The sequence below is a fragment of the Saimiri boliviensis genome, chromosome 5, assembly GCF_048565385.1.
Source record: "Saimiri boliviensis isolate mSaiBol1 chromosome 5, mSaiBol1.pri, whole genome shotgun sequence".
Classification (NCBI taxonomy): domain Eukaryota; kingdom Metazoa; phylum Chordata; class Mammalia; order Primates; family Cebidae; genus Saimiri; species Saimiri boliviensis.
The window spans coordinates 6,709,882-6,732,144 of NC_133453.1; the positions used below are offsets into that span (position 1 = coordinate 6,709,882).

The window sequence follows — 22,263 nt, forward strand, 5'->3', positions numbered from 1 at the left end:
CACCATATTGGGCAGGTTGGTCTTGAACTCCCGACCTCAGGTGATCTGCCCACCTTGCCCTCCCAAAGTGCTGGGATTACAGGCGTAAGCCACTGTGCCCGGCCTTTCACAAATCTCTAGGTGAGTTTTCCCAGGGCGGGTGACGAGCTGCTGAGTTCTGAAAACCTCCCCGGTTGACTCACTAGACTCGGAGCACTTGGACACTGGCTGGTGTCGGCAGCGCAGCCTCACAGCCTCCCAAAACTCCAGGCTTGGCCAGGTGCCATGGCTCACACCTGTAGTACTGGCACTTTGGGAGGCTGAGACAGGAGGATCCCTTGATCCCAGAAGTCTGAGACCAGCCTGGGCAACGTAGGGAGACCCTCTATAAAAACAATTTTAAAACTCAGCTGGGTGTGGTGGCATAGGCCTGTGGCCCCAGCTGTGCAGAAGGTTGAGGCAGGAGGATCCCTTGAGCCCAGGAAGTCACTTCTTGTTTCCTCCACTCTAGCCCGGGCAACAGAGCAAGACAATGTCTCAAAAAAAAAAAAAAAAAAAAAAAAAAAAAAAAAAAAAAATCCAAATCCAGGCTTTAGAAAGAAGAGCTTCTGGGAGCCTACAGCTGAATTAAGTGAGAAAGGGCAGGTGCTGTCTGTTGAAGGGCGTCCATATTTGCATATGGCTGCCTCAGAAAGTCAAACTGCTCTGGGCTGGTGCCTCTCACGTAAGAGGTGGTCGGCAATTCCTGGATGACTTGATTTCAGGACAGAGCACTGGAATGACTTCCGTGAAGTGAAGCTGTACACACTGCTCAGAAAGGTGGCAGAGATGCCAGTCTCAGTGAGGAAAATTGGAGGGGAGATGAAAGGCTGCGGAGATGCCAGTCTTCGCAAGGAACATCAGAAGGGAGATGTTGAAACAGGGCGTGCACAGGGGTAGGTGAACCACTGCGCTCCATCAATGAGGGGTCCCAAAACTGCACTGAAGGTGATTCCCCTGGAAGACGGACTTTCGCATCCCGCCAGTGAGGGCTCACAGGTGGATGGTGTGTGGGTGACGTCAGCACTGCCAGTGAAACCACCCAGTGAAAGAAGCAGGCTGCAGACTGAACACAAATACCCCATCTAAAAAGAATGTCCATGTGATTTAGCCCACATAATGGAGTTAAGGGCAGTCAGATGATTTTTAATTTATTTCCGAGGCTGTATTTTCTACATCTTCTATGATACACATGTAACTCACCAACAGACAGAAGGCCAGTTGCTGGCCATACTCTAGAGCAGGCGTCTCCAAACTTTTTACACAGGGGGCCAGTTCACTGTCCCTCAGACCGTTGGAGGGCCACCACATACTGTGCTCCTCTCACTGACCACCAATGAAAGAGGTGCCCCTTCCTGAAGTGCGGCGGGGGCCGGATAAATGGCCTCAGGGGGCCGCATGCGGCCCACGGGCCGTAGTTTGGGGACGCCTGCTCTAGAGTCACCAGGAGGCTTGAGTCTCAGACCTCAGGTCTGCACGGTGATGTCTGTGTTCTGCATGTGTTTTTCAACACAATGCACTTCAGCTAGACCCACTCTCAACAATCTGCAAGGGTAAAGGTGGCTTTGGAAGAGTACAGCCAGGAAAAAGGCTCGTTCCCTCTTTCCTTGGAAGGAGCTTCTCCTGCAGTCTGTTTAGAAATAAGCTCCCCATGCAAACGAGCAATGAGAGAAAACACACACCATCTACAACAATTCACTTGAGTTTTATTTTTAATTTTTTTGAAACAAGGCCTTGTTCTGTAGGAGTGCAGTGGCATGATCACAGCTCACTGCAGCCTTGACCTCCCAGGCTCAAGCCATCCTCCCGTCTCAGCCTCCCCGTAGCTGGGACTACAAGCGCATGCCACCTTGCCCAGCTAAGTTTTTGTCGTTTTTGTCCTTTTTTGTCCTGGTATCAGACTGCTGGGCTCAAGCAATCCTCCTGCCTCAGCTTCCCTCCTCCTTCTAGCTCTACAAGAAAAAAAAAATACACAAAAAGTGAGGGGATTACAGGCATGAGCCACCATGCTTCCCAAAACTTTAAGAGGCTGAGTGAGGCAGGTGAATCACCTGAGGTCAGGAGTCCAAGACCAGCCTGGCCAACATGGTGAAACCCCGTCTCTACTAAAAAACTACAAAATTTAGCCAGCATACATGCCTATAATCCCAGCTATTCAGGAGGCTGAAGAATGAGAATCACTTGAACCCAGGGGACAGAGGTTGCAATGACCTGAGATCACACCACTGCCTTCCAGCCTGGGCGACAGAGAGAGACACTGTCTCAAAAAAGAAAAGAAAAGAGGCTGGCGCGGTGACTCATGCCTGTAATCCCAGCATTTTGGGAGGCCAAGGTGGGCGGATCACCTGAGGTCGGGAGTTCGAGACCAGTGTGAGCAACATGGAGAAACTCCCATCTCTACTAAAAAAAAAAAATACAAAATTAGCCGGGTGTGGTGGTGCATGCCTGTAATTTCAACTACTAGGGAGGCTGAGGCAGGAGAATCACTTGAACCTGGGAGGCAGAGGTTGCAATGAGCCAAGACTGCGCCACTGCACTCCAGTCTGGGCAACAAGAGCAAAACTCTGTCTCAAAGAAAAGAAAAAGGAAAACTTCACAGAAAATTTAAGTTGATAAATGCAGTTGAAAGAAGGGAAGCCGGCCAACAAGCATCTGCTCAGCATCACAAATCGTTCCAGAGAGCTGCAAGTCAAAACCACCACGAGAGCCCACCACACACCTGTGGAGAGGCTACTGTCAAAAAAACCAGCAATTAACAAATGCTGGTGAGGGTGTGAAGAAACCGGAACCCTGGTACACTATTGATGGAAACGCAAAATGCAGTGACTGCTATGGAAAACAACTGAAAATTCCTCAAGAAATTAAAAATAGAATTACCATAGAATCCAGCAATTCCACCTCTGGGAATAGACCCAAAAGAGCTGAGAGCAGGGACTTGAAGAGATGCCTGCACACCCATGTTCACGGCAGTATCACTCACAATAGGCATGAGGCACAACTCAAATGTCCACGGACAGATGAACGGATGAACAAAATAGAACATATCGGTATAATGGAATATTATGCAGCCTTCAAGTGTGACGTCATCTGCCACAACATGGATGAACCTTGAAGACACTATGCTAAGTGAAATATACCAGTCACAAAAAGACGGACGCTGTGTGATTCCACCTATATGAAGTATCTGCAGTAGTCAAAGTGATGGAAACAGAAAGTGGGATGGTGTGCCAGGGCTAGGGGGGAGGAGGAAACGGGTACAGAATTTTTATTCTGCAAGATGAAAACGTTCTCAAGATACTGCTGTACAACACCTAACACGACTGAACTGTGCGCCTAACGATGGCTAAAATGGTAACGTTTATATTATGTCTTTTAGCACAATTTAAAAAAAATTTTTAAAGGCAGCAGGAGAAGCCCGTATCGAGTAGCCTATTTTGTTTTCTTCATGTAGTCGTTGAAGAAATTTGTGTCTCGTAACTCACGCTGCAGCCATCCCCTCATCTACTTTCTTTCAATTTGGGCCTGATAACCCACAAAACAATTCTAAAGCAGTTAAAAAAAAAAAAAAAAAAAAAAGCCAACCCTCTCTCTAACTGTTTTTACGAGGCAAAAAGTGATCCCGATCCCCAGCGCTAATAAACAAACAAAAAAAACCGACACATAAATCCCATCTGGGAATGCAGACATGGACACCTACATGACAGAAGTCAGCTGAAGAGGCACCCCAATTAGCTGGAATTAGCAGAATGCAAGGCCAGCGCCCCGAGGGAAGGCTGCTCCAGGAGCGGAGGGTGACTCACTGTTCACTTTCTATGTGTCTGTGACATTTGGAATGACTACAAAGGCTTTTATGATTCCTGCAATAAAAAGAGTTACGCACACCCAAAGTTTTGAAAAAACATGATCTCAGAAATGATACCACTGGAGACACGTATTCCAGTGGAGGTGACTGTCCAACGTGGTCATTTTTCAATCTCAGTTGGGCCTATCAAGTCACCTGGGGTGGGTTTAAAATTAAAAAGCCAGAGGTCCCAGCTCCAGGCCGACGGACTCTCCAGGGGAAGGACCTGAGCAAGACCTTTAACCCCCACAGGTGCTTCTGATGCACAGGAGGAGAAGTCCCGCCGGGTTTACAGATGGGTTCAGACTTCTCGACATTTAATATTCCATCAGCGTTCCCAAGTGTTTTGAGTTCTGACCAAAGCAGAAGCCCTCTAGAAACAGAGGAAGTGTGTGTGAGTACGTGTGTGTGTCTGAGTGTGTCTGTGTGTGTTTGAGACTGTGTGTGTGTTTGAGAGACTGTGTGTGTGAATGTGTATGTGTGTGTGAATGTGTTTGAGAGTGTGTGTGTATGTGAGAGAGTATGTGTGTGTTTGAGTGTGTCTATGTGTGAGTATAAGCGTGTGTTTGAGAGTGTGTGTATATGTGAGAGTTTATGTGTGTGACACTGTGTGTATGTGAGTGCATGTGTGTGTGAGAGAGAGAGAGAGAGTGTGTGTGTGTGTGTGTGTGTATGTGTGTGTGTTTCAGCCTGAAAGCTGAGAAGCAAAGTCTCACTGGGCAGAGGCGATAAGGGGTAGGCTGGGGGTGCACACATGCTTCACTGAGGGGACCCACGAGCAACTTACGGGCCCACTGGAGGAGGCAGGGCAGGGCTCCGGATAAAATCCTCCAAGTCCAGCCTGCCAGGGCTCTGTGTGCTGTGTGGCAAAGCGGAGGCCTTCTCTGTAAAACCATGAAGCCCTCGAAGTCTGCAGGCCAGGAAGAGCCACGATCAGACCTATGTTTTCAGTCCTTGGAAAAGTGGGAAGGCCACAACTGGCACTGAAGGCAGCCTGCCAGAGTCTGCTGAGCAAATCAATGAATGACTGGGCAGGAGGGACAGGGGTGGCCTCCCAGACACAGGCCAGGGTCACAAATCCACCTACTCAGAGCCGGCACACAATGGGACATCACAAGACTTCATGTGATGACACACAACTTCCAAACTTCAGGGGAGGGGACTTTGAGCATGAAGCAGGTGCACAGACCCAGACTCTACCATTCCCCAAAGCCACCTGCAGATCAGAGTACCGAAGGTACAAAACCAAAACCATACACAGCATTCCGCAAAAAGCCGATACATGGGATATCCTAAGCTGCCAATCTGCCTAACAAGACTGGCAGCTTCAACGGCACAAATCAGAACCTCTCAATGAAATCTCCCTGGTGGCTATGGGGAAGAGAAGCCAGGGGGTAAGTAGCCCTGGGCTGGGACGAGCTTCAGTGCTCTCCTTTCCAAAGCTAACAGCAAAGTCGCCTGGTACAAGGGTGGCTGGTCTCACTCCCACATCATAAAGGAAGAAAGAGCTCTAGGAGACGGCAGGAGAAGCAAAGTCTTCAAAGAAGAGGGCAGTGGTAAAACCAACCGTATGAGTTACACCACCAAATATGAAAATCAGTGAAAAGAATCAGTCTCACTGTTTGCATAAAACAAAACCACAACGAAATGACCTAGAAACGGAGGCGACAAAATGATATCAGGAAAACAAAACCTTAGGACCCAAAACATGAAATACACACACACAGGAGGATTTCTCTGCTGGTAAAATTCCAAAGCAACAGAAACATCCAATTGTGCTGAAAGAACAATTAAAACAGGCCAGGTGCCGTGTCTCACACCTGTAACTCCAGCACTTTGGGAGGCTGAGGCGGGAGGATCATGAGGTCAAGAGATCGAGACCAGTCTGGCCAACATGGTGAAATCCTGTCTCTACTAAAATACAAAAATTAGCTGGGCATGGTGGCGGTGCCTGTAATCCCAGCTACTCGGGAGGCTGAGGCAGGAGAATTGCCTAAACCTGGGAGGCGGAGGTTGCAGTGAGCTGAGGTTGCACCACTGCACTCCAGCCTGGGAAATAGAGCAAGACTCTGTCTCAAAAAAATAAAAACAACTAAAATACATGGAAAAAAACTGTGAGTGTGGATCAGGGGAACGGCAAGGCAGCAGCCATGCATGGAAACCTAAACACAACCCTTGAGACTTGACAGTCCAACAGACAAGACGCAGGGCACGCGGCATGAAATATGACATAATCAAGCTTGATTGAACTGATCTATCTGAAACCCCACATCCCAGAGAACATACAACTGATTTGCAAGCATCCATAATCAAACACTAAAGGCCTTCTCAGCCAAAGAAAACATCAATAAATTCCCCAAAGTAGAAAACTGGCCTCAATGCAACAATTCCAGAAGGTAACTAGAAAATAAGAGTAAACAACTTAAAAAAAGAAAAACCAAGGAGAACACCTCAGGGTCCATCTGACTCTACAAACTCATTGGGCATCAGGTGGCCATGTTTCTGCAGCCCCTCATGGAAATACAAGCCCTGAATCCCCACCTCATGAGTCTACTGATATTGCTACTAATAAACATTCCCTCTGAGTAGAGTTCAGATTTCCAAAGGGGAAATCCTAGGACACTCCATCTATTATCATTGCTACCACTGAGCTGACCAGATCCCTGACCACCTGGCTACAGCCCAGCTGCTCCCTTCATTCCAACTGCTATGGGCTGGTTGGCAGAACCAGGTGGACCTAGGTGTGGTCACCCTCACCTGAGCAAGGGAAGGAGCGGGCTTCTCCACAGGTGGCAGGAAACCCAGCAGGTGCCTTCACCATCTGGGTGGAAGCTTCCTGTCCTGCACTACTTCTTAGACGAACACATAATGGCCAATCAGAAAAGCCCTGCAAAGTACAGATACCTGAGGGCAAGCTTCTCAGGCATAAAGAGCCATCTCTGCAGCATCCACCGCTCAGGGTGGCAGGGATCCTGGCTCTGATCATTTCCACCAAGGGTCTGCCGTGGCTGCCCCTGTGCCACACCTCCCAAAGCAGGACTCAGCATCTCCCGGTCTCTGGGTGAGGGGCTTCAGTGACACCTGTCTGTGCAGAGGTGAGCACCAAGAACTTGGGGAGCCAGAGAGGAAGGAGAAAGAGGAACCCCAACATGGATATGGAGCCATGAGAAGAATTCCTTGTTGCAACGAGCACAGCTCCAGTACCACTTAGGGAAGTGCAAGGGTGCAGCAGAAGCCCCAGGGCTGGAAGGTCGAGGACTGCTGCAGGAGACTCCAAGCAGGCAGGGAAGATGGGGAGCCCATGTGTCAGGGTGCAGTGGTGAGACCCCAACTTCACGCCCTCTTGGTGTTAGGGCCTTCCCCTCATCCTCCAAGTCGTGGCTCCTGCTGTAAGTCTGAGCTCATCCTCCTGACTACCCACCTGGCAAACTCCTGCCCACTCTCACATCTCATCTGGGACCTCAGATTCCCCACCTCCCACAGCACAGCCCCATCATGCTCCCCAGTCTGGCCCCAGTTAAGCAGCTTGTTCACCCTGGAATCGAGACCTGGCAGAACAGTGTCATGGTTGAGACAGCCTGGACTTAACTCCTGGCTTCTGCATGTCCCAGCTCACAAAAGTCCCTAAACCCCCCTGTGCCTCAGTTTCCCCATCTGTTAACAGAGCCAGTAGAAGTCCCTCCCCTATGTGCTATAAGGTTGTAAAGTGCTGAAAACACAGGATGGCATCCAGCCCTATTCTGTTACTATTATTACTGTTAAGTACTATATATGTGTGTTATGCATGAACACCAAACAAGAATCTGAAAGAGGGAATACATAAACATGATTAGTTAGCAAAGTAGGATTACATACTTTTAGTATTTCCATTATCAAGAATAATGTTAGCTTAATTAAGCAAAGCTTTTATACATTTTCTGCCAGACAGGCAATGTTCACGTTAGTTTGACACCAGGACTATTTGCCATCGATGAAAATAACTATTTCCAAAGTTTCCAAAGACCCTTATAATTCAGAGGAATATTAGAGAGTCAAAAGGATGTCAAAATTACAGGCTCCTCAAATGCAGAATAGAGTTCACAGGAAATTAAACGTAACATGCCAGTGCCTCGTATCCCTAATTCCCCTTAGTTAATATGCAGACCTAAGTGCCACACACAAGATTTACTGCCTGGTATTTCAGATACTTGCTGTGTTCACAGACACATTAAATTATGTTCTTGGCTTTAGTTTCATCAGCATAAAACGGAAACAAAACCATTTACTCTAATGGGTTTTCCCGAGGATTAAGGAAGTAGTGAAAGAACCTAGTACAGTGACTGCCTGTAGCTGCTTTACAAATTTTTACAAATTTTAGCTACCATCTCCCTTTTTTTTTTTTTTTTGGCAGAATTTAACTCTGGTTGCCCAGGCTAGAGTGCAATGGTGCAATCTCGGCTCACTGCAACATCCACCGCCTGGGTTCAAGCTATTCTCATGCCTCAGCCTCTCTAGTAGCTGGGATTACGTGCCTGCCACCATGCCCAGCTAATTTTGTATTTTTACTAACGATGGGGTTTCACCATATTGGCCAGGCTGATCTTGAACTCCTGACCTCAAGTGATCCACCCACCTCAGCCTCCCAAAGTGTTGGGACTACAGACGTGAGCCGCTGCGCCCAGCCTCTTCCTCCGCTTTTCTCCCAAAGTATTTACAATTTACAGTTTCCTTAAAGACAATGGGAGGAATGGAGGTGTGGTTGGGTGAGAGATGACCAGCCCGAAACTCGCCAGGCCAAACCTCAACCCAGACAACATTGTTATTTTTGTACATTCCCTTTCAGACCCTATTTTGCAAGCTCTACCGCGTTGCCTATTTGCAATTCCCAGTAGCACAAGAGGACAACCATGAGCAACTTGACGTAGTCAAAGTCATACTCGCACATGTGTTTCCCATTACGCCTAATTGTCCATCATCGGCGGAGCAGTACAGTGGAATTTTGTCCCGAATGTTACTCACCTGTTAGTCTCAGCCCTCCAACACAGGGTCGCTGTGGGAATCACTGCTATTCCACCCACGTTCCTGCTCATGAAAATAACCCCCATCCTCCCAGAATAACAACCCAACTCTCAATTTCGCAAGCAACCAATTTCTAGACAATTTCACTAATGCCAAAAAAAAAAAAAAAGAAATCAGTGCTTATGACATCACTTCCCAGCTTTTCACTATTTCCTTTACACCCTGAAAAACTAATGGTTTTCCTCTGAGCAAGTTGAGGACAGCTGGTTTTCCTATTGGAGCCGAAGGTTGTATTCAAGTTTTCACAGAAGAGATGGGATTAGCCAGGTTAATGTGGGTTCAACACAGAAATCTCTCTGGATTGGTCAGTAAACTCAGCAGCTCATCGGGGAGCAGGGACGGTGGCTGTCAGGAGTCTGACCACCCAGCCCTGCAAGTTTCAGAAACTTACAGTTACAGCCAGGACACATCCTGTCCACTGACCTTCCCTGAGGGGCACAGCCGGGGAGATCAAGGACTCAGCTGACCAGGGAGAGGTGCACTGATGCCCGGTCTCTCGCCAGGCGCCTCTGATGTGGTTTTCACTGGACAAGCTCCTCTTCCTCAACACCTTTTTTCTCTCTGGGATGAAAGAATGCTGTGGCTCCTTTAATGATTCAACTGTCAGCTTAGTTTCTGAAGTGTTGTTTTGGGTAATGTAACTTTTAAAAGCTGTACCGGGTGGTTAATCAGGAGACAATTTTCTAAGAACCTCACAGCATGCCAGGAGGGAGAAGTACCACATGTGGGTCACCTGTGGGGTCATGGGAGCACTGGGCAGGGAGCCTGACTCTGCCACACGCAGTGCCAGGGCTGTGAAGAAGGGGGTCTGGGACAGGATGTAGTGTGCAGAGTCACCTCCCTGCCAGGCCACGATGACGGATGAGTCACCTCCTGTGTCAGGGAACCCCCCCCCTACCCTCAGCCAGGTCACTCGGCCCCTTTCAAGTTGTGTTTACACAACTCATTGTGTCTTCTCAGTGCCCTGAGATACAAGTTCAAAGCTGGGGAAGCGCAGAAGTACCTGTCCGATCCAGCGACCTGCCCAGGAATCCCTCCCAGGTGCTCTCAGGAAGGAGGTCTCACTACGGCCCTCTTTTGGTTCCTTGGACTCACCAAGCCACCCTGCCCAGAACCCACCAACCCACAGCCCACATATATCTCTCTGGGTACCCATACAGTTTCTGGCCTGCTCATTCTTCAGGTGCCCCCCCTACTTAGTGGGGCTTCTTTGGGGAGCCTGTCCTGACCCCCAATACAACCTCTGACCTTTCTCCTAGTGCACTTTCATGTCGTTTCTCCCCTGCTGGCCAGCGAACTCCCTGTGCGGCCGCTGCGTTTGGTGGGCTCCTCATCTGTCTTCCCCACCTGGCAGACAGAGGGGCTCAGCAGTGAGTCAAGGGATTAAAATGAGTTAAAGTTAAACAAGGGTGAACGAGAAGAGGGAAAGAGCCAATACCGTGTCCCAGAGAGTTAGAAAACGCATCAGCTCTCAGGCTTGATGTCGGCCCCGCCCAGCCTCCTGAAGGTGTCCCCCGAAGTCAGAACAAAAAACCAGAACTCCTGGACAGTCTCCTGCTTCCAGGCAGCCCTCAGGGCATCCTGGGAATACCCACGAGTCCCTTACCCGCCTAGCTGGGGTTTCATAAAGCCCCAAAATGTTGCCTCATGTTACCTATCGGTGGATGACTCACAAATACCATGGTGCCAAGACCTGAGGAGGCAGCCAGGCCCCTCTGCAAAACTATGCACAGGAGACAGGCCAAAAAATATTCCACCCATAAATTAGTTTTCCTCTCTTGCCAGAAAGAGAGCTTGCGACACCAGACCGCAAACATCCAAATTACAGTCTTGCCATCAGCAGGAGGAATGAGGAACTCTCCCCTTAGTGAACCCAGAGGTCCTGAAAACCACGTCTGTGCTTTTACCAGATGCCAGATCCAACTGCAGTCTGTCTTGTCACAGCTGATCAAGTGACGCAGCTGCAAAATCACTCCGGACGCCCATGATGACATGACCCTGGAGAAGCTTGCAATGACAGTTCCGAAGCTGAACGCATGAAAACCATCACTCATCTCCTTCTAGGAGGTAGTGGGCCCTGAACACCTCCCAACAGAAATACCTCCTGGGCTCTAGGACACACAGCTGCTCCCAGATGTTAAACATTTCTGAAGCTGGCATATATGTGTCCACCCTAAAATGGAAGTACGCGCTTAGGGCATCCACACTTCCTGCTGAGCCAACCTCCCACTCCAAAAGCGCAGGACGCAAAGCAGGTAAGGATCTGGAGAAACAGAAAGCAATTTCCCCAAAAGGGATGGGGACGGGTGAGGGTGCCCTTAAAGCTCACCAAGTTTTATATAACGGATTCAGGAACTCTTCCCAAAGTGATTCCCCTTTGAGGTGCTTTTCTGTACGGTAATTATACAGTCACCCAACGATTAATATAATTAGAAGTTTTTCATAGATTTTAAGCACTATGAAAGTAAAAGATTCATTCCAAGGAGAAACTTCACATGCATGGAAAAACCTGTATATCAAAAGATGTTCATTGCAGTGTTGTTTATAATTTCAAAATAACTGGGAAGTGTCTATTCATAAGCACTTGTTAAATAAACAGGGTACTTACCTACACGGGACTGACATGAAAAGTGAGGATGCAGATCTGTATTGATCTGAAAAGATGTCAACAATTTTAGATAAAAAGCTATTTTTAAATGCATAGTATTGCTGGGTATGGTGGCTCATGTCTATAATCCCAGAACTTTGTGAGGCCAAGGCAGCTGGATCACTTGGGATCAGGAGTTCGAGACCAGCCTGGCCAACATGATGAAACCCCATCTCTACTAAAATACAAAAATTAGCCAGGCATGGTGGCAAGTGCCTGTAGTCCCAGCTACGAGGGAGGCTGAGGCAGGAGAATTGCTTGAACTCAGGAGGCAGAAGTTGCAGTGAGCTGAAATTGTACCACTGCACTCCAGCCTCGGTGACAGAATGAGACTCAAAAAGCCTCCAAAAAAAAAAAAAAAAAAAAAAAGGACATAGTATTCATTCAGTAAGTACTTATTAAAAAATTGCTAGGTGCCAGGTACACAGGGAAGACCACCCACTGTCTCATCCTTTTTGTTTGGAAGCTCTGTATTTCCAAGTGAAAATATCTGAAAGATGCATATGAAAGTGTCCAGAGTGGTAAATTTTTTTCCCTTTTACATTTTCTAGTGTTTCTAAAACAAGCATGTACAAACATGTAATGTATTAAGTAATTTAACATACATAAGCAGAAAGGGTTTTTTTTTTGTTGTTGTTGTTTAAAAAAAAAAGAAAAAGAAAAAGAAGAAGAGGCCAGGCACGGTGGCTCACACATGTAATCCCAGCACGTTGGGAGGCCTCAATGGGCAGATCACTTGAGGCCGAGAGTTCAAGACCAGGCTGGCCAACACAGCGAAACCCCATCTCTACCACAAACATAAAAATTAGCCGAGCATAGGTGGTGACGTACACCTGTAATATCGGCTACTAGGGAGGCTGAGGCACGAGAATCACTTGAACCTGGGAGGCGGAGGTTTCAGGGAGCCGAGGTCGCACCACTGTATTCCAGCCTGGGCGACAGAGCAAGACTCCATCTCAAAATAAATAAAATAAAATAAAATAAAATAAACACAGGGACAATGATGCAGCCAAACCCACAGTTACCAGTGTGATCTCATTTAAGCTGCCCAACTCCAGGAGTGAAGTACTGTGGTCGCCATTTGACAGATCAGAGGCTGAGCCTCAAAGAAGTCCAAAAATGTGTCCAAGGTTATAACAGGAAGCGAAGCCATATATTTGGACACAGACAGGTGTGCGGGGCTGAGACGCCCCCTGCTCATGTCCACTGTAATGTCCCTGCAATGAACCAGGTCCCCACAAAGAGCCATGGAGCCGCCACTGGAAAAAGGAACTTCTCATATTCCAGTCTGTGAAAACACCATTCCAGCTATGTTTCACCGACAAAGGCTGGGAAACAAAAAACACTGTTACAAGAACATGATAGTGAGCCATGAGATTCTTACTAAGGATTTTCTTCCCCAGGACGACATTCAGTTTAACAGATCGGGCTGTTTTCGTATTTGATTGATTTACAAGAAACAGCTGTAAACAGAACGTGTTTCGGTGCTTGACACAGGGAAAAGGCCAGCAAATCTGGGAAGCAACCGAAACCACGGAGAAATCCTGTGTGACAGTGCAACTGAGCATTTCAAGTGTGTGTGCACGTGGGACCGAGCATTTCAAGTGTGTGTGCACATGGCCCCAAACAGTAGCGTCTGCTTTCCCCTAATCTAGCAATTCTGAAAATCACAGGTGGCACTGGTAAAATACACGTATAAGCAAAAATGTGCACTAAGTGAACTCTTGGGATTCTGTTTTTGATGAGAAGCCGGTGCCTGATTTCCTGATATCACCCAGAGTCAGCGCCCCCTCACAGGGGCCTGAAATGGGACCAAAATTTAAACCTCTGTTGATGGTCTTGTTCCACACTGTAAAGGTGATACAATGGCTGCAGGTCATTCCTCTTATAAACATCTTAAATACCGATTTCTGAAACCACGAGAGAAAAACGAAAACGCAACTTTCTCCAGGGGGCATTTGGGATAGGGGTAAGGAAAAGTGAGACCAGACCCACAGCAGTAAGAACCACGACTGTATGTTTATTTACCACTTTGCACATGAACTATGTACAAGTATCACATCAGTTCCAGTCATTACTTTCAGTTCGATCTGAACGCTGTACCCTTATTTTTCATTTATGCACAGGACACATACAAATATTTGATGGCACTTGTCCATCAACTATGATTGTTAGGGCGATTTAAAAATGCTTAAGTGCACATGCATTTTAAGAATACTCCATTTACCTCTTAGTATCTTAACGCTATTAAAAAATCAAATCCTCGCCGGGCGCGGTGGCTCACGCCTGTGATACCAGCACTTTGGGAGGCCAAGGCCGGCAGATCAACTAAGGTCAGGAGTTCAAGACCAGCCTGGCCAACATGCTGAAACCGCGTCTCTACTAAAAACACAAAAATTAGCCAGGCATGGTGGCATGTGCCTGTAATCCCAGCTACTTGGGGGGCTGAGGCAGGAGAATCACTTGAACCCGGGAGGCAGAGGTTGCAGCAAGCCAAGATCATGTCATTGCACTCCAGCATGGGCAACAGAGCGAGACTCCATCTCAAAAAATAAAATAAAATCCTCTTATAAAGGGCAACAGTGGAAAATGGGTAAACAAAGGTGAGGTAAACCTACCTGAATTAAAAATTAAATTGCACAGCACGCTGGGGATGGCCACTTGACAGTATTTATAAGTAAGCTGGTTATTATTCATAGGGAGGATTACTTCTATCATATATTGTAAGGTTTACACTGCCAAGATGTCAAGAAGAGAATATTGGAGTTGTCACTACACGGCTGTATGAAGTCACCAGCCTAAGCCTTTACCTCGGCCAGCCTCTCTGGCAGAGGCCAGCTCTTTCATGCACTGGGCATGGTGTCTGAGGGGCTCTTGTGTATGGAGGATGCAGAGATAATAAAACGCAACTGCCCCCAAGCAGTGCCCTGCCTAGGCGGATGTCAGCTAAGAAAGCCATGACACAGGCAGACACAGGTGCAGGGTCACTCAGGTTTGTCTGAGAAGGGAGGGTGGACTGGGCCTGAAAGAGCAAGTGAGTCGGTGAGTTGTGTCTTAAAGGCAAATGGGCCCCCTGGCCAGCCCTCCACAAAGGCTAGTGGGAAAAAGTTGCAAATGTGCTATCTGAAAAAGCATCTGGGGAAGGTCTCTTCACCAGCTGCTCCTGGTGATCAGCTCTTCACACCCAGTGCTTCCCTCTCAGTATCTGCAGCCACTCCCCAGTGCCCGAGGAGAATTCTCCACGCCTGCTAGAATCCCAGTCCCTCTGACCCACCCCTGGCTCCCTCCAGCCCTATCTCCACACCATCAAATACAACTTCTTTTATCACCGACATTCTTCTGTGTGGCCTCTGCCCTGTGCTATTTCTTCTGTTGTAGGAGTTTCTCCACTACCACGGTGACAGGGTTCCAGTCCTGTTCGTAAGTCCTCTCCACATGATGGACCCAGAACTGTCCTGTCTGTTTGAGCTCTCAACCCCCTCTCCGCGTACCCCCAACTTTCTCCTCCTTGGCTTCAGGGCCACGCAGGATACTTATTCTTCTATCCCAGCTGCTCCTTCACTGGATCCCCCCTTAGCCTTCCTGCCCCGGCAGGGGGTGACCCAGCAGTGTGATCCCAGCCCCTGCTCTTCACATTGGGTTCCCACGTGTGAGCTCTTCCATACTCACCGCCCAACTCTAACAAAGTGAGCACAGGGCTCCCCCTGCCCCCTGCAAACAGCCTTCCCCTGGCCTGCAGGACACCACCCAGAGCGAGTACCTCCTTGAATCCTGCACCCAGGGGCCTCATGTGTCTCTCCCCAGTCCCACCCCTGCTCACCAAGGCTGGCTCTGAAGTTGAATGGCGTTTCCCTCCCACATGCTTACTGCCTCCAAAGAAAGCTCTCACACTTTAAAATAATTTTACTGCTAATTATGATGGAGAAAAAATAATCGGCTTATGTGTGCGCCCAGGCTCAAGGACTCTTATGAAGCGCTCAGCTATGGTCCTTGAGCTGTGGGGTTCTCTTTCCTTCACCTGGGTGGTCCCAGTAAGGCCCTCTGCTTTAATATCTGAGAACAGCACACCAACCCACGGCGGTCTGCCTGGCTTCATCCTGACCACCCCCAACCCCAACTTCCTGGAAGACCCTTTTCCTCCCTAGACCAGCAGAAGCAACCAAAGCTAAACAAGTATGTGGACCTCACCAGGGCAGGACAAGGGCAGCTGGAGGAGGACAGACAGATGGACTCCGCCTGCCTCCCCTGGCCCAGCACTTCCTCACCCTCCCAGAGGCTTCAAGGAAACACATTCCCTGCTCTGCAAGGGACATCTCACCTCCTTGGGCTCAAATACAGGGTCTGCCACGCCCTGCCCCAAACTGCCTTCCCAACTTTCTTCTTGTACAAATTCATTACCACATGGGTGTTCACCCTGGACATACGTTACAGTCACCTGGGGAACTTTCCATCTCTACAGAGGTCTGGCCCCACACCCAGACATTCTGATTCAACTGGGGATGGGCCTGGAACATTTATTGTTGTTTTTTTAAGCTCCCGGGTGATTTTAAAATGAGGCCTGAGTTTTGAAGCCTTCTACTCTTGCTGTCCAAATTCGGTTACTCAGTAGCACCCAAATCCTTTTTCAGCACTGCTCCCAGGCAGACATGGAGCAAGCAGAAGTGAGGCCACGATTTCTTTCATTAAGTGATGGGGCTAAGGGAAGCCGAAGCGGGGGGTGGGCTCGGCACAATGAACGGTGAGCAGGACCCAGCTCTTATGGGCTCACACAGATTGTTACCATCTAGTAATGTTGCCAGCCCTAACTGGCAGTTTGAAACCAGGCTGGGCACGGTGGCTCACAACTACAATCCCAGCGCTTTGGTAGGCCAAGGCAGGAGGATCACCTGAGGTCAGGAGTTTGAGACCAGCCTGGTCAACATGGGGAAGCTGGTCTCTACTAAAAATATAAAAATTAGCTGGGCATGGGGGCAGACGCCTGTAGTCCCAGCTACTCAGGAGGCTGAAGCAGGAGAATCGCTTGAACTTGTGAGGCAGAGGTTGCAGTGGGCCGAGACAGCGCCACTGCACTCCAGCCTGGGCGATGGAGCAAGACTCAAAAAAAAAAAAAAAAAAAAAAAAAAACCACAAAGAAATTAGCCATGGTGAGAGTATTTACATCACAGAGATTAGCGGATGCTGCAATCAAGTCTCTGCTTTTTCCTCGGAGAGCAGGTTTACCAGCACACTATGAGCTCAGGGGCCTCCTACAATTGGAGGGCCTAGGAAAACTCCCTTCAGGCCTGCAGACTTTAGTAGCTCATAAAAATGGGGCAGGGCAGGGCAACGTGCCTCACCTGCAATCCCAGTGCTTTGGGAGACCAAGGCTGGAGGATCACTTGAAACCAGGAGTCCAAGACTAGCCTGGACAACATAGCATGACACCATTTCTACAGGAATAAAACAAAAAAAATTAGCAGGGTGTGCTGGTGCGCACCTGAGTAGTTCCAGCTACTCAGGAGGCTGAGGCAGGAGGATTGCATGAGCCCATGAATTGGAGGCTGCAGTGAGCTATGATTGAGCCACTGCACTCCAGCCTGGATGACAGAGAACTCTCAACTCAAAAAAAAAAGCAAAAACAAAAACAAAAAATGTGGCAGGGTTTTCCTCAGTTATGCAGGACTGTGGGGGGCGTGATTTAATAAAAACTTGGAACCACAAAATCCTTTCAAAGGAGGTATTCTTTTCGATCTCTTCAGAAGAGTTGGTAACTGGTCTCAGCAAAGAGAGCTCTCCTGAGACAAGCTTTTATTGAGCAGATAAGAATAATCTCAAAGAGGAAGGTAGAAGCCTTTTTGTACATTTACTTAACAGCCTTCCTATAATCTTAATCTTATTCTAGTGACCTCATGTGCCCAAACACCATCTTTTCACAGGACAAGAAAAAGATGTCTTACCAAATCCTGTCTGAGTTATCCCAACTTCAAAGTCACAATCTTCCCAATAAATCATGCTTCACCCTGGCGACGGGATGAGGGCTTCAGAACAAACGTGGAAAATGGCTGCCTTCCATTCAGGCTGGGAAGGCTTCACAGGTTTTAAAGACTTCATCACCTTCAGAGAACAAGCTATTTTCTAATTGTGTGAGGGAGGCTGGCTCCCTGCTATTTGCATGCCTGTATCTTCAGGAGCAAAGTGTGACTGACAGCCGTTTGTTTCTTTAATTTCAGCACCCTGGGAGATGTGATGAAAAGCTCTGGACTTGGACAGATCCAGGTTCAAATCCCACTCAAGCACTCATTAAACGCCAAGGTTGAAGGAGTTTCTTAAATTCTCCTAGCTTCCCTGTAAAATGGAACCCCTGGTGGTTTTCATGAGGATTCAAATGTGCACGCATGGGGTTTAGAATACGGTAAGCCCTCAACGAGTGATACCTATTCCCATCCCTCAAAATACCCCAAATCTAAAGCTAATTAGAGGACTTCAGTACAGTAATTGTACTTCCTCAGCTGGACACGCTTCCTGATGTCTTCAGGAGGCAGTGTTCACCTGGAAGATGGGAGGCTGTGATGTTCCACGTGGGATTTTACCCTTCTTAAAACACTACACACAGCCTTTCTTTCTCAAGTACATTCTGTACTCCCTCTCCTTCCAAAGACTGATTATTGAGACTTTTTTCCCGTAGCGAGGTCACAGGCATCAGGTGCTGAGTTATGTAACCCGTGGATGCCCTCAGGGCCCACCGAGGTGCTGGTTTCGGCTTCCAGGAACATACCGAATCAAGTGGCTGGATTGTTCCCTGGCCGTTTGGGGGCTAGATGAATTACTTTTCTGCCGCTGCTCCACAGGGTGGTGGCAGAATGTGAGACTTCCTTTGGGCCAATAGCTGGGGAGCCCAGAGATCCAGCCCAGCTCCCCAGAAGCTGTGTGGAAACCCCATGTGGCCTGAGGCTCGATCCTGGCCAGGAGCAAAGCTGACCGGAGCACTCTCTGAGAATTCTATTTAGCACTCGGTGACCTTTTTGGATTCCTGGTTGTCAGGCAGCGACCTCGAAACAAAGAAGACCTGATGTCCACCTCCAGGGCCTTGGGAAATGTCCCAGGGGCCTGACTCCAATTTTCAGATGAAAAATCACAACAGAGCCCAATTTCGGTGTGGAATTCGAAAATAATAAAGCTAAGGGAAATGCACATGGCTGGGCAGTTGTAAACAGCAGCTCCTACACGGTCAAAACAGGCTAGTACCTGAAACAGGGAGCTGGGAGGTCTGCCCGGAGCCAGGGACGAGGTCTGCAGGGGCCGCACTCTGGAGCTCTTCACCTTGTTTGGGTCAAGGGCTCCATAAGAAGCTCCCCAGGAAGAGAAAGCACACACCTCCCACGCAATTTTGGGGGAACCAAGGGCTCTTAACTGGCCAGGATTCCAGGATTTAAAACCAGGAACACCTCCCAGGACTCAAGGGCGTAAACCACATTCACCATTCGCATATCTTAGGATCAGACTAGAACCCAACAGCATTAGAATAAGAAAGTCTATTCAAGCAGCCCAGAGGGAAATAATTCCGGGCTGCCGGATTAGCCAACAAGAGCAAAGGAGAAAATCCCCGAAGGTGCTTTCTCCACAGAGAAAATTAAGAGCACAGTACAGTAACAGACAAGGCACCTGGTGAAGGACACTTTATCAGCAATTTTTTCAGCCCACTTTCTGGGTCTTTCCAAAACCCAGGCTTGAGCTGTGATCTGCAACTAGACAGAGCTTGGTCAGATCCACATGCTGGTGGGAACCACAATTTAAAAAATGAAACTATCAAATGACAAATTGTTACAGAAAGAGGATCTTCTACACTGATGACGTCGTTGTTGGAGGGGCGCATCGGCTTTGGGGATAAGAGGCTTGCTGTGAAGCACCTCTCCCCACCTGGGTCTTTGGTACCCGGAATTAACAAATGGCTTGGGTTCTTATTCATCGTTTTATAAGATCACTAAAGTGTAGTCTTGGGACAACAGGAAAAAAATAATAAAGCTCATAGAAGTGTCCTGGGCTTCTCTGCAGCCGGTCATTGTTCATTTAGTAAACAAGTGAGCCATACAAATCCCTAGGAAGCCAGGTTTGTTCAGCTTACACGTCCTGCCAGAACTAACTGTTCTCTTGGATAAGCACGGCCTGGGCATTCCACAGACCCACAAACATCAGGCAGTGGGCAATGAGGGGCCCCGCCTAAATATCACTGCCCCCTTACTTTAAGAAATTCGCCTACTCGCACAAAGCAGAGGTGGGGGAGGGGAATTTGAGAACGGAGGCTCCTCCCAAGCTTCCCACTTTGAGGGATTTGACCCAGTCCCGAGGGCACCGAGCAGGGAACCAGGAATATTGTCCTCAGGGCTCCACTGGACATTCCTGGAGTCTATTTCCTGGGCAGGACGGCCAGGTGAAACGCAGCCTAATATACTGGATGTCCACTGCAATGTGGAGCAGCAAAATGTTCCCCAGCACCTTAAAGTACAGCCGCTGTCCATCCACGGATGTCAAAACACTCTGCAAACCACCCATTAATTTTTATGGTGGCCTGAGAAGCAGATTGAGAATCATTACCTTGATTTTTACAAGGCAAGGAACCAAAACCACAGAGGGCGGTGAGGCTCCAGGCCTCTCTCATCATTCCATCCGGACCACAGATCTCAAGGAAAACCCCAGCCCACAGGGAAGGGGACTCGTGGCCAGCAGAGACTCTGCTCGGGTAGGAAGCACGGAAAAAAACCCAAACTTTGGAGCTCAGAGCTCCTCACAAGGGTGGGAAGGGGAGTCTGCATTCACGGATTCTCTGGTTTAGGCGAGAATGGCTTCAGTCTAACTTAAGGTTCCAATCTGCGAGGCTGTGACAAGGCTGGTACAAACTGTGGGACTGGGGATTTTTTTACCGTTTGCTGTTTATTTCTTTAGCTTTCTGCCCTGAGCACACATTGTTTCTGTAATCATAACAAAAGTTGTGCGAACTTTATTATTATCACGGATACATTCTATGGTTCCAATCTGCCTACTAACTTGGAAAGAATAAGCAGAAAATACAATCTCGCAATGAGATTTTTCAGAAAATTTCATTGATCCTTCAGGTTCCACGACCCTCTGCTCCCAGAGCCCGGCGGCTCTCCCGAGGCTCCTCCCGCGTGGTATCTCTGGGTGCCCGACACCCGGCCAGGGCCAGCTGGGCCTGTCCCCCAGCCCCGTCTACACCGCAGGCCCCGGGCTAGGAGCCGCGGGACCCAGGGTTGGGGTCCCAACAGACACACACACCCTCAGCCGCGGATCGGGCTTCTCGGTAAACATCGCTCAGAGAACAACGCGCCTCTATCCCAGCCGGTCCCCACCCCTGGGGCGCCGGCGCTGTCACCTCGCGGCTGCTCGGTCACACGATCGCCAAGCCAGAAACCGGAGTTTTCAATTTCATCCTCACAGGAGGGATCTCCGAAGAAGTTGAAATATGCATTGTCACCAACAAGTTTAACGGGAGACCGCGCGTCCTTCCCTGCTCCCCAGCGCCGCGCGAGGGGGGCGCCCTGACCCTTCCACGCCCTCCCTCGGCCCCCGCGGCCCCCGCCAGCCGAGCGCGCCCGCCCATTCGCCCCCGAGGACGCGTCGGGTTGCCCAGGGAGGCCACCCTACAGGGCCGCCCGCCGGGAAGTGGCCAGAGCCGGGGTTGGGGGTCGGCCCGAGTGCACGCCGGGGGCTCCGAGAGCTCCTCGGTGCCCGGAACCCCGGGCCCTGCCCCCCGCCCGCCAGCACCGGGGCGACCCGAGCGCCCGGGGGAGCGGCGAGGAGCGCGCGAGGCTTCCCTGAAGCCGCTCCGCGCCCGCCACGCCCGGGCACCCCGCATCCCCGAACTACGGCGGCAGGGGCAGGATCGGCACCCCCGGCGGCGTGCAACGCCCGCAGCACGACCCCCAGGGCCCCGCCGCCCGGGGCGCTCCCCGCCGCCGCCTGCCTACCTGGCTCGCATGGCGTCCCGGCGGTCTCCTGAGGCTCCGCTCGTCGGCCGGCGGCTCGGCCCAGCCGGGGACGCGCGCGGCTCCGCGGGACTCACGGCGACCGTGGCAGCGCTGGCGGAAAGGGGCCCGGACCTCCGAGAGTGCCGGGCGCGCAGGGCCCCCGCCTCGGCGGGCGGAGGGTGGTCCCGCGCCGGGGCGGGGGCGGGGCGGGGCGGGGGCGCGGGGGGCGGGGCCGGGACCCGAGCGGCGGCCGCGGATGGGGAGGGGGGTCCCCCGCAGGGGCGGGGCCTCGGGAGAGGGGCGGGGCGGGGCGCGGCAGCCCGAGGCCGCCAGCGTGGGGCAGGCTGGGGGTGGTGCCGCGGCTCCGGGTCCCCGCGGGGATGCAGCCTCGGCGCCTCCTCCTCTCCCTCCGCGCGGCGCCGGCCAGGGTGGCGGGGTCCCGGCCGCCCGCATCCCCGGGTCTGGGTGCCCGGTACCGAGCAGGTCTGGGTGCCCGCACGCGCTGCTGTGGCCCCTGCACCCCCACTTCCCACCCCTTCTCCGGGAATCCCTAGAGAGGACCCCTGGGCCAGTGCAGCCCCGCAAGCGGGCGTGGGCGAGGCTCGCGCGGCGTTCGGAGGCTCCTTACAACACCCTGGGCGAGGACGCTGGAGGGCGGGCCGGGCGCGAAAGTTACAAACTAAGAACCGGAGGGAAAGCGGCCACGCTGAAAATCACCAGGGCGGAGAGCCTCCCGC

At 50.3% G+C, this 22,263-nt stretch overlaps 1 protein-coding gene across 3 annotated transcripts in view; it reads right to left on the reverse strand.

The window, feature by feature from the left end:
• SH3BP4 (SH3 domain binding protein 4) overlaps positions 1-21,720 on the reverse strand; it is a 102,273-nt gene extending 80,553 nt beyond the window's left edge. For 2 of the 3 annotated variants that reach the window (XM_039470029.2, XM_074398819.1), the window contains exon 1: positions 21,527-21,720. The gene's annotated coding sequence lies outside the window, so the exon portion shown is untranslated. Of the gene's footprint in view, positions 1-20,931; positions 21,092-21,526 lie in introns of those variants that run through there. The other variant, XM_074398823.1, reaches the window with a different exon arrangement.
• Positions 21,721-22,263: the final 543 nt, after the last annotated feature.